Below are 12,550 nucleotides of genomic sequence, written 5' to 3'. Positions count from 1 at the left end.
GAGAACTCACTGTTCAAGGGATACAATATCCAAGAGCATCAATATCTGCATGTACTTTGGACAAGAAAAGCCAGCACTACATTTTGCAATCCAATTCAGAGTGAGGATTCTGAGAACCTATTGTGTGCTAACAGCCACATGAAGAACATCCGAATACCTTTTGTAGGATCAGGAGGAGGGACAGGAATGGATGCAGGATGACAAGGTATAGCAGACATAAGTCAAACAGGATCAGGCACAGGGTAGAAGGAATAGCAGGAAAAATGCAGAGCAGATCCAGTGGCAGCTACCCCTTTGGAGGGAGAGTGGCCCAGACCCAGATTCACAGATCACTTCCCAATGATAACCAAGGCCCAGGCCTTAAGGCAGAAGTAATCTATCCTGTATTGGGCACTTCCTGGTAGAAACATGGTACTTGAGAGCAGAAGGCCAGTCTGAATCCTTACAGGTTGGAACAGAAACTTGTGGAAGTATCAGGTAAGGGAAATGTGACATCATACCTGAAGGAAGGCACCAGGTTTATTTTAAGCTAGAATCAGAGAGTCAGTCAGGCATTACTCAGAGCCAGGAGCCAGCTGCAAAGCTACATACACTACTCCCGAGGTTCTGAGCAAGGCTTGCTGGGGAAATAAGTAAGAAATCCTGGCTCAGGTGAGTCAAGGGCAGTGATGCAGGTCACAACTCAAGAAATCTTTGCTCATGTCTGCTTTAATCCAGGCAGCCAGAAAAAGGACGACTTGATAGGGTAAAGTCATTTTTTCCCCACATCGTCTCTGCAAGTGATGATCTGTCTGGGTCCCAGACCCACAACTTTCTGTTACTTTGAGGGCAGTCTTCCATATTTGAGTCCAGCCCTTCTACCTTCTAAGGAACTTCTGTATGAGGAGGGCGCCAACTCTCCCTGTCCTCTCCTGTAAGTTGTGCTGATTCCAACTGCAGGTCATCATGTTTATAACATTCTGGTTCGTGGCTCCAGAGTTCCAGATGCATAGATAAAAGGTGAGGGTGGGACTGGACCGTGGTACCTGTGTAATTAAACACACATGTAGTCCCACCTGGGTTCTGCAAGCAAAGACCATAAGACTATTGTTCTGTGTTATTGAAAACCCAGTTTTGTTTTCCTTGGCAGTGAGGTAGGAACAGCCAAAGGTCATTATATGTCTACAGACAAAAATCAGCCCAAATACCTGAAAAGTCAGGTATTAACGATTGTTAGGAAGTGCAGTGTGAACTGCAGGCCAGAAGGGTAGACTCCTCCATTCCTACACCTTTCTGAGTGATCAATAGCCAGGCTCAGTGTGACTCAGAATATCTCTCTCTCTCTCTCTCTCTCTCTCTCTCTCTCTCTCTCTCTCTCTCTCTCTCATCTTCTACAAGCATGTGGCTTTGCCTCGTGGCGCTTGTGGGCCTGTGGATGCTCTTGTGCTTGTTCAGGGAGAGGCAAGTGATGGGCCATCTCCATGACAAGTATGTATTCCTTACAAGCTGTGGCTCAGGCTTTGGGAACCTGCTGGCAAGATAGCTGGACAGGAGAGCCATGAGGTTATTGGCTGTATGTCACAAGGAGGAGGGAACTCAGCACCTGAGAAACAAGTCATCAGACAGGTTGGAGACAGTGATCCTTGATGTCACTAAGACAGAGAGCAACCTGGCAGCCACATAGTGGGTGAAGGAGCATGTTGGAACAGAGGTTCCTTTGAGATTCCTGTCTATGTTGTTGGTGTTCTCTGTGTGTGAAGGGAAGGCCTGTTTAGTCCTTAAATGATTCCTGGTGAGATCAGGTTGGAGTTGGAGTCATTGCAGACTTTGCCCCTCTCCTGCACATCAGTTTGTTCTCATACCTCTACACTGAATCCTTTGAGCTAACTCAGGTCTAATTGTTACAAATAACTGCTTACTAGAGGATGGACCATATATCAACTTTCCCTCCTCAGTGCTGGGTCACTATACCCTTGAACCTGTGCAGGGTCTTACACGTGCTGCCACATTCTTTGTGAGTTCATATAAAGAGCAGTCCTGATGTGTCTGGAAGACAGTCTCCTTGGAGTCACCCATCACCTCTGGCTCTTAAAATGTTTCTGCCTCCTCATCTTCATAGATCTCTGAGTCTTGAGGGGAGAGGCATGATTAAGACTTCTCTTTTAGGTCTGAGTGAGAGATAATCTCTCACTCTCTGCAACATTGTGCAGTTGAGTGTCTCTGTGTTAATTCTTATCTATGGCCAGACACAGTTTTCCTGATGGAGATTATCAAGGCACAGGACTTAGAATGCTGTTAGTAATATGCATTAAGAGTCTTGTTTCTGTATATTCCCTTTGCAGAATGATAATATTGAATTTTCCCATAGAACCATGATTTATCTAGTCTCACGTTCTTGGCCACTTTAGTAGTGTCATTATCTGTTCCATCTCTGAGAGCAGTCCTTCAATCTAAAGAAAAGTGTTTAACTACCCTCATGACACTATTGCCTTTATCACACAGTATATCTTAAAGACAGGTTACTGTGCTAGATCACAATAGGGCTTGTACCTTGGTAATAGTAATAACTGCCCTTCTCCTCTGAGTGTGCAGGGAGTATCTTCTGGCACCTTGAATGCTAATCCATTGCAGTGAAACTTTTTGTTGGGCACCATTTTGCCCTTTCTCAGTTTGATGGCATCAGATAGTATGGTCTTCAGCTACATGTTCTTATGATCAGGCTGGGAGACTACCTAGTAGCCTTAGTCATAGCCTATTATGGAAGTTGGGAGGGGGTTTCCCTAGGTTCCTTTTAGAAACATAATGTGACCTGATCTTGGCACTGTAGGTTTTCCTTTTGGCATTCGATATTTACTTAAAGTGTCATGTAGTGACATTGAGAATGGTTTCTTGAAGACCCATGACTTAAAAGCCAAAGGGATGGGTGAGGGCCACCTGTGGGTGAGTTGCAAAGAGAGCACCGTGTGTTCAGATTGAAAGTGAAGAATCTGTTCTGTTGGTTATCAGCAAGGATTGTCACCTCCCTTATCCTGTCCCTTGGTGCCTCAGTTAGGGTTTCAATTGTTGCAACAAAATACCTTGATGAAAAATCATCTTTAGGAAGAAAGCTTAGACTTCCACATCACAATTCATCACCAAAGGAACTCAGGACAGGAACTCAACACAGCAAGAACCTGGAAGCAGGAGCTGATGGGGTGGCCATAGAGGGTGCTGCTTCCTGGCTTTCTCCCCATGGCTGGCTCAGTCTTCTTTCTAATAGAACCCAGGGCTAGTGGCTCAGGGATGGCACCACTCACAGTGAGCTGTGCCCTTTCCCAATGATCACTAACTGAGAAAATGACTTGTGGCTGGATGTCAGAAAGGCTTTTCCTCAGCTGAGATTTCTTTCTCTGATAACTCTAGACTGTGTTGTGTTGACACTAAACCAGCCAGTACAATTGGCCCCTTGTTAATGTGATATACATGCACATCACTATTAAGACACAACACTTTTATCCTTATTTATCCCCAAGATTTCACATTAAACACATAAATAATTTAAAAGTTCGCATTTTAAAAGTCAAACACATTACCTTTTCAGGCACTTTAAAATATCCAATATCTCTAAAGATTCAAAATCACTTTTAAAGGGTTAAAGCTTTTCAGCTATAGGATTCAATAAAATTTTTAATTAAAATGAACATTTTCTTACTTTAAGAGAACCACAGTATGGTCACAATCAAACCAAAGCAAAATCAAATACCAGCTATGTAACAACACAAGGTCCAATGTCTGAGGTATACTCATGTTCTTCTGGGCTCCTCCACAGGACCTAGATCACTTCTCCCACTCTGAGGCACACAGCTTGTCTACTAGGATCCAGCTGACTTCAGTCCAAATCTGCTGCTGTTCATGGTGGTCATCCCATGTTTCTGACATCTCCAAAACTGCTAGGAAACCTTCCTGCAACTGGGCTGTAATTTTTTAAGATTTATTGATTTATGGTTGTGAGCCACCATGTGGTTGCTGGGAATTGAATTCAGGACCTTTAAAACAACAGTCAGTACTTTTAACCACTGAGCCATCTCTCCAACCCACGGGCTGCAAGTTTACAGCAGCCTGTCATAGGTTCTCTTCCTGGGCCCATGCCTCAACTTCTTTGCTTGATTCCTTCAGTCGTGACCTTCAAGTGCCACTAAGGTTGCACCTTCACCAATGACTTGTCCTGGCCTCTCACAGTGCCAAGGTTCAGCTGCTCTCCAAGACCCTTTCAAACCGATACCACCTGGTTGACTCTTACACATGACCAATGGTGCCTGTCAACATGAGTTACAACCTTGGCGACTTCTGGAACTCAGTTTCTTTGTGTTCTCAGGAAACACTTTTCAAATTTTCAACCTCAGTGATGCTGGTCTCTTTTGAATCACCATTAATTACTTAGCTCCAGCTTACCAGCATTAGTTGTTCTAATAACTCAAAGGTTTGACTTCAATATTGCTGGTCTTTTGTGAATCATGGCTGTCTCTACAGCCCCAGGTGACCAGAATGGCAGTATTTTGACTCAAAATAGCCAATATCTCTGAGAGAGTCTTCCAAACTACTAAAGATCATCCTACTGAGATGACAATAATCATTGGCTTTGTAGCTCAAGGTCCAAAGCTTTCTACAGTCCTACTAAAAACAAGGTTTGATTTGTCCCCAAAATACCCCACGATACTGATACCAACCTGTCTTAGTTAGGGTTAGTATTGCTGCAATGAACCACCATGAGCAAAAAAGGTTATTATAATTCCAAATTGTTGTTGGCCACCTGAGGAAATCAGGACAGAGTCTCAAACAGGGCAGGTACCTGGAGGCAGGAGCTGATGCAGAGGCCATGGACAAGTGCTGCTCACTGGCTTGCTTTCCATGACTTACTCACCTGCTTGATTATTGAACCCATAGACCATCAGCGCAGTTGTGCTACCACCCACAATGGGCTAGGTCACTGCCCATCGATTACTAATTGAAAACATGCCTTATAACTTGATCTCCTGGAGCCATTTCTTCAACGGAGGCTCCTTCCTGTCTGATGACTGTAGCTTGTGCTAAGTTGCCACATACTAGCCATTACATTGTATTTTGTTGTCATCTGAGAGTTGATCAATATTGATGTTCATCAATATAGATTTTAATCAATATTGATCTCAAGGCCAGCTTCATCAGAGCCAAAAACCACATCACTGTTTTTGAAAATCTACTCCCAACAAGTTTTCAATTTTTGGCTTCTCAATGAATATTTTATTCACAGATTAATTTTGTCTTTTCTTTCATTTATCTTGTGTACTTTTCTATTTGCTTTTTCTTTTTCCTTATTATAATAATAAGGAATAACAATCCTTCCTTATTACTACATTTTGCAGTCATTTGAAAGGAGAAGGCAGCAGTGTGTAAATTTCTCATAGCACTCTACAGATATGGGTGTCTTTTCCAGAGTTCTATGTCTGAGAAGACATGTCATGACCATGGTAATTCTTATAGAGGATAGCATTTAAATAACACTGGCTTACATGCAAATGTTTAGTCCATTATCATAAGACCAGAAAGTATGGTGGGTTGTAGGTAGACATGGTGCCTAAGAAGGAACTGAGAGCTCTACATCCAGATTCACAGGTAGAAGGAACAGCAAGACTCTGGGATAGCCCACTTCCAGTGAATCATAAAATTCAATTAGACCACATGCATTCCAACAAGGCCGCATGACCTTGAGCCAATGGCTGCCTTTCCCATTAAACCACCACAACAAATGAAAGAATAAAATGTCTGCAAGGATGGCGTGAACTTGTAAGTGTCAAATATACTTTTCTGGTCTCCAGATTAACAAAGGTGAACCAAGTTTCACCATTTGTTTTAAATTGTAGCAAGTGATTACAGATTGCTGGCTGATTCCCAGGTAGAGAGCTCGGCCACAAAGTCTTAAAGTATGAAGGCATCCATGTTGTGAGCCAACAGTCTCCAGCTTGAGTTCCCCAGCTCTGTAAATACCTTGTTCTTACTCATTGCTTCCTAATCTCTAGTAAACACATGTCACTATGGTCTTACCTTGTCAAATGTGTATTTCATCTATTATTAAACCTGTGTTGTGTGACTGTCTCATCCCACTGTCCCCAGGACTCTAGGGCCTGATCAACAATGCTGGCATCTCCTTCCCCTAGGGTGCTAATTACTGTATGAACAAACAGGACTTTGCACTGTTTGTACTGGATCTGAACTTGTTGGGCATGATCAAGGTGACTCTGAACATGCTGCCCTAAGTGAGGAAGGCAAGGAGCCACATGGTCAATATCTCCTGTATCCTGGGCCAAGTATGTTTTGGTGGTGTAGGTTACTGTATCTCCAAGTATGATATAGAGGCCTTGTTAGACTCCATCAGTTATTAGAAGGGAAGGGATTCCCCCAGGAGAGCTTTGGGAGGGTTTGTATTTACTCACACTCTTGAAGTCCTCATCATGGGGAGGACACTCAGGTTCTGCATCTCTCTCATCTTCCCCTCACTGAATCATTCACTGGGCAGCACATTTCCATGTCTGTACAGGAGGCAATGACTGAGACATTAGTTGAGTTCATTTTGTTTTGTTACACTGGAGGAAGGGCATTGGGGCATATTACTCAGATATGTATGGAGATGTGAGGTTTTTTTGTGTCAAGAATTCATTCTCCTGATCGCTATATGGTGAACGTGTTTTGCATTGGGGTGAATATTTCGTTCAATTTCACAGATAGATATCTAGTCCCTTTTAGAGTAGACAATAAACACATTTTAGCATAACTTACATGCTTCTATCATGACCTAAAGACTATGACAACTAAGGGAATGAGACAGGAGTCAAAGAATAACTATGACCTCCCTGTGGGGTTGCCATGGCCTGTCAGCTGCATTCACCATTCTAGCCATCAGATTTGTTGAGGGTCCTGTAGTAGAATTAGACTGCATCAGAGTAATCATGAGATCCTGGATCCTGGAACCTGGATGTGCAGGTACATTCTCTTTTGAGAATTGAAAGGCCAGATATGGAAAGAGTATTATAACCATGATGGCAGAGGTAGAATTGTGAAGAACTGGGGGGTGCAGAATGCTATTTATTTTGTGTTGATTGCAATGCAACCCTTCCAAGTGATGGAATCAGTGCAGCCATATCCGGCAGGGAACAGAGCCTGCCATTGTGAGGGGGTTGGATGCAGGAGGTAGCTCTGTGGATACACCTGCAGGAAGAAAGTGGTGGTGTCCTGAGTGCCTCCTGTGACAAATGTGGGGTAGATGGAGACTTACTAGTGAGGTGAAGGTGACTTGGACATGGACAAAATACCTTTGCATCTGCACTTCTTGGGGAAAGGTGTTACACAGTGCCATAACCAGAATGTCTACTTTTAGGGCAATGAACTATACACAACAAAACTTAGTGTGACCTACAAGAGCACAGTGGTGATGCCCTTACCATAAGAACCTTTATCATTTTCTGCACATCTCGGATTCAAAGCTTGTGACCTCTCCTCACCACAGGCACTTGTTTGCATGCAACTGTACTATTATTAATGGCTTCCCACTGAAAGACTTCTGAAGTCCTTGACATCTGTCTGTCTTGCAGGAGGAAGCTCTCCTATTTTGGGATGGTGGTGGCTATTATAGAGCCTGGCTTCTTCTTGACTTATGTGACCAGTAATGCCAGATTGTCATCAAATACCCAGATGCTGTGGGACCTGACCAGCTCAGAAATCAGAGAGATCTATGTCAAGAAATACCTGGCATCCTGTAAGTGAGATATGAGGACTAAACCAAGTCCAGTTCTGAATGCTTAACTTCCTGCTCATTTTAACAGTTCCAATATCATGTTCGTTACCCTCAAAGAACATGCATTTAGACCCATTTTTGGGGTGGTAGTGAGCAGTTTGTGTATGTGATCAGAAAGGGTTTCTTGTCTTTCTAAGCATGCTGCTCTGTATCTTCTGATCCTTTCATGATCATGGGGCTGTAAGTGAATTCAGTGATGGGAGACCATATAAGACCCACACTTTCCATGAGTTGAGATACAGGTGACTGAGTATGCTCAATTCTTCCTTGAAGATGGTGGTCCTCCTGATGAACTTGGACAGGCTAGTCTTGGGTTTGAGACACATGGATTCTCCCACATAGGGAACAGAAGTTCTCCTCTAGGCTGGTATGAGACAGGAGTGGTAGGAGCTGAATGATCACCTGAATGATTCCTCACTCTGCATAGATATGAAAATGATAAACTGTCTGGACCAGAGGGGCAACAAGGACCTGTGCTTTGTGACTGACTGCATGGAGCACGCTCTGACTACATGTCACCCTCCCACCCAATACTCAGCTGGGTGGGATGCCAGGCTCTTCTATCTCCCCTTGAGCTACCTGCCCACATTTCTTGTGGATGCCCTTCATTTCTGGACTTCCTTGACGCCTGAGAAAGCTCTCTGAAGTCTTTGCCTAGGGACGTTGTTAGGAAGATGTAGTGAGTAAAAGGAAGGGAATCTTATAGGAGAAATTAGGAGGGAGGACATTACTATGGAATTCTTAGGCCATATGCTTCATCTTATTGATTTTCCAGTGAAACTACCTAAGACTGAAGAAGACCAAAGAAATAGTTAAATAATTCTCCCAAGAGATTCAGATACAAAAGTACTGGCTGTTGCACAGTCTCTGAGCATCATGGCCTACCATGAGGATCCACACAAATGAGAATGTTGGGTCCAGCTTGTGCCAAGGAAAGCCCTGTATCATCCTCTGCAGTAAATGCACATGCCATGGGTAGTTTTCATCCCCATGTAGCATGGAAGTGTCTGTGCTCTGAAATTAACTATAACCATGGTGTGTGGTCAGACAGGAGTCACTGATAATGCCATCAGTCATGCCCTGGCTTCAGGTTGTCAGGATCTGGGTAGAAGATTCAGTCCCTGCTGGTGAGAATTCAGGAATTGAATTTCGGGTCTCCTAAGAGCAGAAAGTACTTTTAATGTCTGGATCATATCTTCAAAACATGTATTTATATTTTAGTTTTTGTCTGTTTTTTTTTTAAATGTCTCACCACATAACAGGTTTATTATAACACTGTAATTTCTAGCCCTAGCGTCTTCATTACCCAAATCACACTGTAGTAATCCAAGAGCATCTCTGCGCATTGTAGCCTGTGAGGAGGCTGGTCAGGAGGGTACATCAATCTAAGTACTCTCTAGAGTATTGTGCTGGCTCCACAGGGGAAAGGGCAGCACCCAGAACAGACCTACAGCCCTAAGCATGGGTAAAGGCTCAAGAACATCATGATGAGACAGAACAATGTGTAATCAGCAGGAAGTGTCCTGTAAGGTGGTTCAAGGCTGTATGCCACATTGCTGGAGGTGTTTGCTTTCTTCCTCACCCTGGTTTCTGCATTGAGAAAAGCAACAGTGTACTCAGATATGCCTGAGAGGGAGTCTGGCTGCCACAAAAGGCTGTCTCACTCATCTATACATGAGGACTGCACTGTACATACCCCGGTCCCATGTCTCTAACCCTAGATCCTCAGCCATTAGAATACAATAGTCTTTCATTTCTTGTTTCCCAGTTAAGGCTGAGTAGAGGCTGCATATGGTCAAGTCTAGAAACAAGCTTAACAGTGGGTCTGTTTCCACCCTTTGCAGCACTGACTCGAGGCTCCACCTCTCCCCTTTTTGCATGAAGAAGAAATGTTTGGTGTGGGGAATGATTAGCTCATGTGTGGGTGAGGGTGTGAGTTCTTGAATCTTGTTGGGTTGTTGTGATTCCCATGGCTCCAAAGAGACTGAAGTGCAGGAATCTTGACTGAGTTTACTTTGTGCAACACCAGGTGAGTGCTATGGGGCCCTGCCTGGCAGGGGAGTTCTCGCTCAGTCTGGTAGTTCTGCGAGGGCACAGAGCTCTTAGATTGGGGATCCCCAGGCCAGGAGGTGGCTGGGGACCAAGTGGTATCAAGTTCTTGGGCTCTCAGACCACTGAGAGGCCGCGGAAGGACCGAGACTGGGAGTGTGTGGGCACACGACGGGCTGACCCACAGCCGAGAGAAACGGGGGAGGGAGAGAAGAAAGAGGCCCCAGTAGCACCCCATGAGAGGGACTCGGTTACTGTACTTGCCTGGCTAGCTTGCTTGAAGATGTGGGCCCCTGTGGCTGGAACACAGAGAGGTTCTCCAGGCAGAAAGTTAGGCGCAGCGGCTATGGTGGCTTGGCATTAAAGGCTTTCTCCGAGTTTTCCCATGGTGATCCCTAAAGACATGAGAAAGTCCATGGTTCTAAAAGGGTTTATTTTCATGGCGGATGTAGATGGATCTTGCAGTACTCCCATAAAACTCAGGGCAGGCCCGAGTTAAATAGGGAGGGAGAAGGGGGAAGGATCTGGGGAAGAATGCTTAATTGGCTCTGCCCTCTGGCCTTCAGGTATCTCATTAGTATGTAAATCCCTCAAGGGCCTGAGGCCAGTAGTCATGCCCTCTACCTGTGCACTTTGGGAAGGGCTGCAATGGCCTACATGACTGAACAGTGCAGGTCAATGGAGTTCCATGCCACCTGTTAGGAGCCTGGATTCTGGGAGCATGGTGAAATAGATGCTCGTCCCTCACAGGCAATGGACACTTGTTGGGTCTCCAGGCTATTTCCAGCCAGTGCTTTGACCAAAACCAGCCAATCTGTCATGGTCCTACAGTTTAGTTGGGGTGCACTGTCTTTTGGGAGAAAATGTACCCACCTGAGCTAAGCTGTACTCTGTATTTCAAGAGATGGCTCAGTACTAATCTACACCAGCAGATCAGAGCATCCTAGAGATCAGAGGAACTGCAGTGTTGGACACTCACAGGGTCAGGCTTGGAATGAGACTAGACCACCGTACTCAGTACAGGGAAGAGGAGTCGCTGGGCACTGTCATTTGGCTTGTGTGAGAATCTCAGGAGGGATGGATGGACTGAGGGAACCTACATAAATCAGGGAGGTGTCCTGTATGCTTTCTCTTCAGCCCTGTGGCTCATGAAAATCAGTCACATTCACTTTCTTATACTCTCTGGCTTTATTCAGAAGTTCAAGGGCTGGATCTAGATCCTGTTGTGGTCTAGAAGACCTTAATCCAACAAGAGTGCCCACCATTGTCAGGGTTTTAAAGGACAGGAGAGTAGGAGAGAGGATTGGGAAATGACCATAGAAGGATAGCTCTAGAGAACTCACCTTTGAAGGGATGGATACAAGATTTAAGAGCAGCAATATCTCCATGAACTTTGGTCAAGAAAAGATAGCACTACATTTTGAAAGATGCAATTCAGAGCTAGGTCTGAGGTTCTGTTTGGAGCTAACAGCCATATCAAGAATGTCCTAGTACCATTTGCAGGAACAGGAGGAGGGACAGGAGTGGAGGCAGGAGGAAGGAGGACAAGGAATAGCATAAGTAAGTCATTCAGGATCAGGCACAGGGTAGAACAAGAGCAAGGCATATGCAGAGCAGACACAGGGGCAGCTACCCATTGGAGAGAGAGTGGCCCAGATCCAGATTCACAGATCACTCCCCCCTGATAACCAAAACCCAGGCTTTAAGGCAGAGCAGTAATCTATCCCATGTTGGGGCATTTCCTGATAGAAACATGGTTCTTGAGAGCACAGAGCCAGTCTGAATCCTTACAGGTTTGGACACAAAGTTGTGGAAGTGTCAGGTAAGGGAAATGTGATATCATTCCTGAAGGAAGGCATCAGGTTTATTTTGAGCTCGAATCAGAGTGTGAGTCATGCATTCCTTAGACCAGAATCCATATGTGAAGCTCTACACACTACTCTAGAGGTTATGAACAAGGATTGCTGGGAAATTAAGTGAGAAATCCTGGCTCAGGTGATTCACAGGCAGTCAGGTGTCATAGATTCAAGAAATCTGTGCTCAGGTCTGCTTTAATCCAGGTAGCCAGGAGAAGGGCCACTTGAGTGGTTTAAGTCATTTCCTAATTTACATCAGCTCTGCAAGTCATGATGTGTCTGGGGTCCCAGCCACATCACCTTGTGTTCCTTTGTAGTCTGCCTTCCATGTTTGGGGCTGGCCCTTCTATCTTCCCAGGAGCTGCAGTATTAGGAGGGCACCATCTCTCCCTGTCCTTTCCTGTAGGTTATCCTGAATCCAATAGCACATTACCAATAGATTCTCATTATGTTCACAATGTCCTAGTTTGAACTTCCAGAATGAAGATGCAGAAATACAAGGGGAGCCTTGACCTGGACGATGAGGCTTGTTAAATGTACCAAATATATATTCTCACATGAATCCAGGAAGCAAACAAAGATCCTAAGAGAATAGGCCTGTGTTATTGGACAGTCAGTGCTGTTTTACTTGACAGTGAGACAGGAACAGCCAAAGGGCATTATATGTCTGCAGTTCCAAAGAAGATCTAAGACTATAGGTGTGAGGCGTCAATAATTATGAGGAATGTAGAGAACTGAATGCCAGAAGGCTGTAGTCACTGATGCGTACACCTTTCTGTGTGAGCAGATGCCAGGCTCATTTTGACTTCCAGTCTCTCTCTCTCTCTCTCTCTCTCTCTCTCTCTCTCTCTCTCTCTCT

The 12,550-nt window shown here is 44.6% G+C and overlaps 1 pseudogene; it reads left to right on the top strand.

The window, feature by feature from the left end:
- The first annotated feature begins 1,378 nt into the window (after positions 1–1,378).
- LOC114608168 lies at positions 1,379–8,431 on the top strand (annotated as a pseudogene).
- Positions 8,432–12,550: the final 4,119 nt, after the last annotated feature.

This window comes from Grammomys surdaster, unplaced genomic scaffold (assembly GCF_004785775.1).
Source record: "Grammomys surdaster isolate TR1022 unplaced genomic scaffold, NIH_TR_1.0 125877, whole genome shotgun sequence".
In the NCBI taxonomy this organism is placed as follows: Eukaryota; Metazoa; Chordata; class Mammalia; order Rodentia; family Muridae; genus Grammomys; species Grammomys surdaster.
This window is presented reverse-complemented; position numbering and strand designations above follow the sequence as displayed.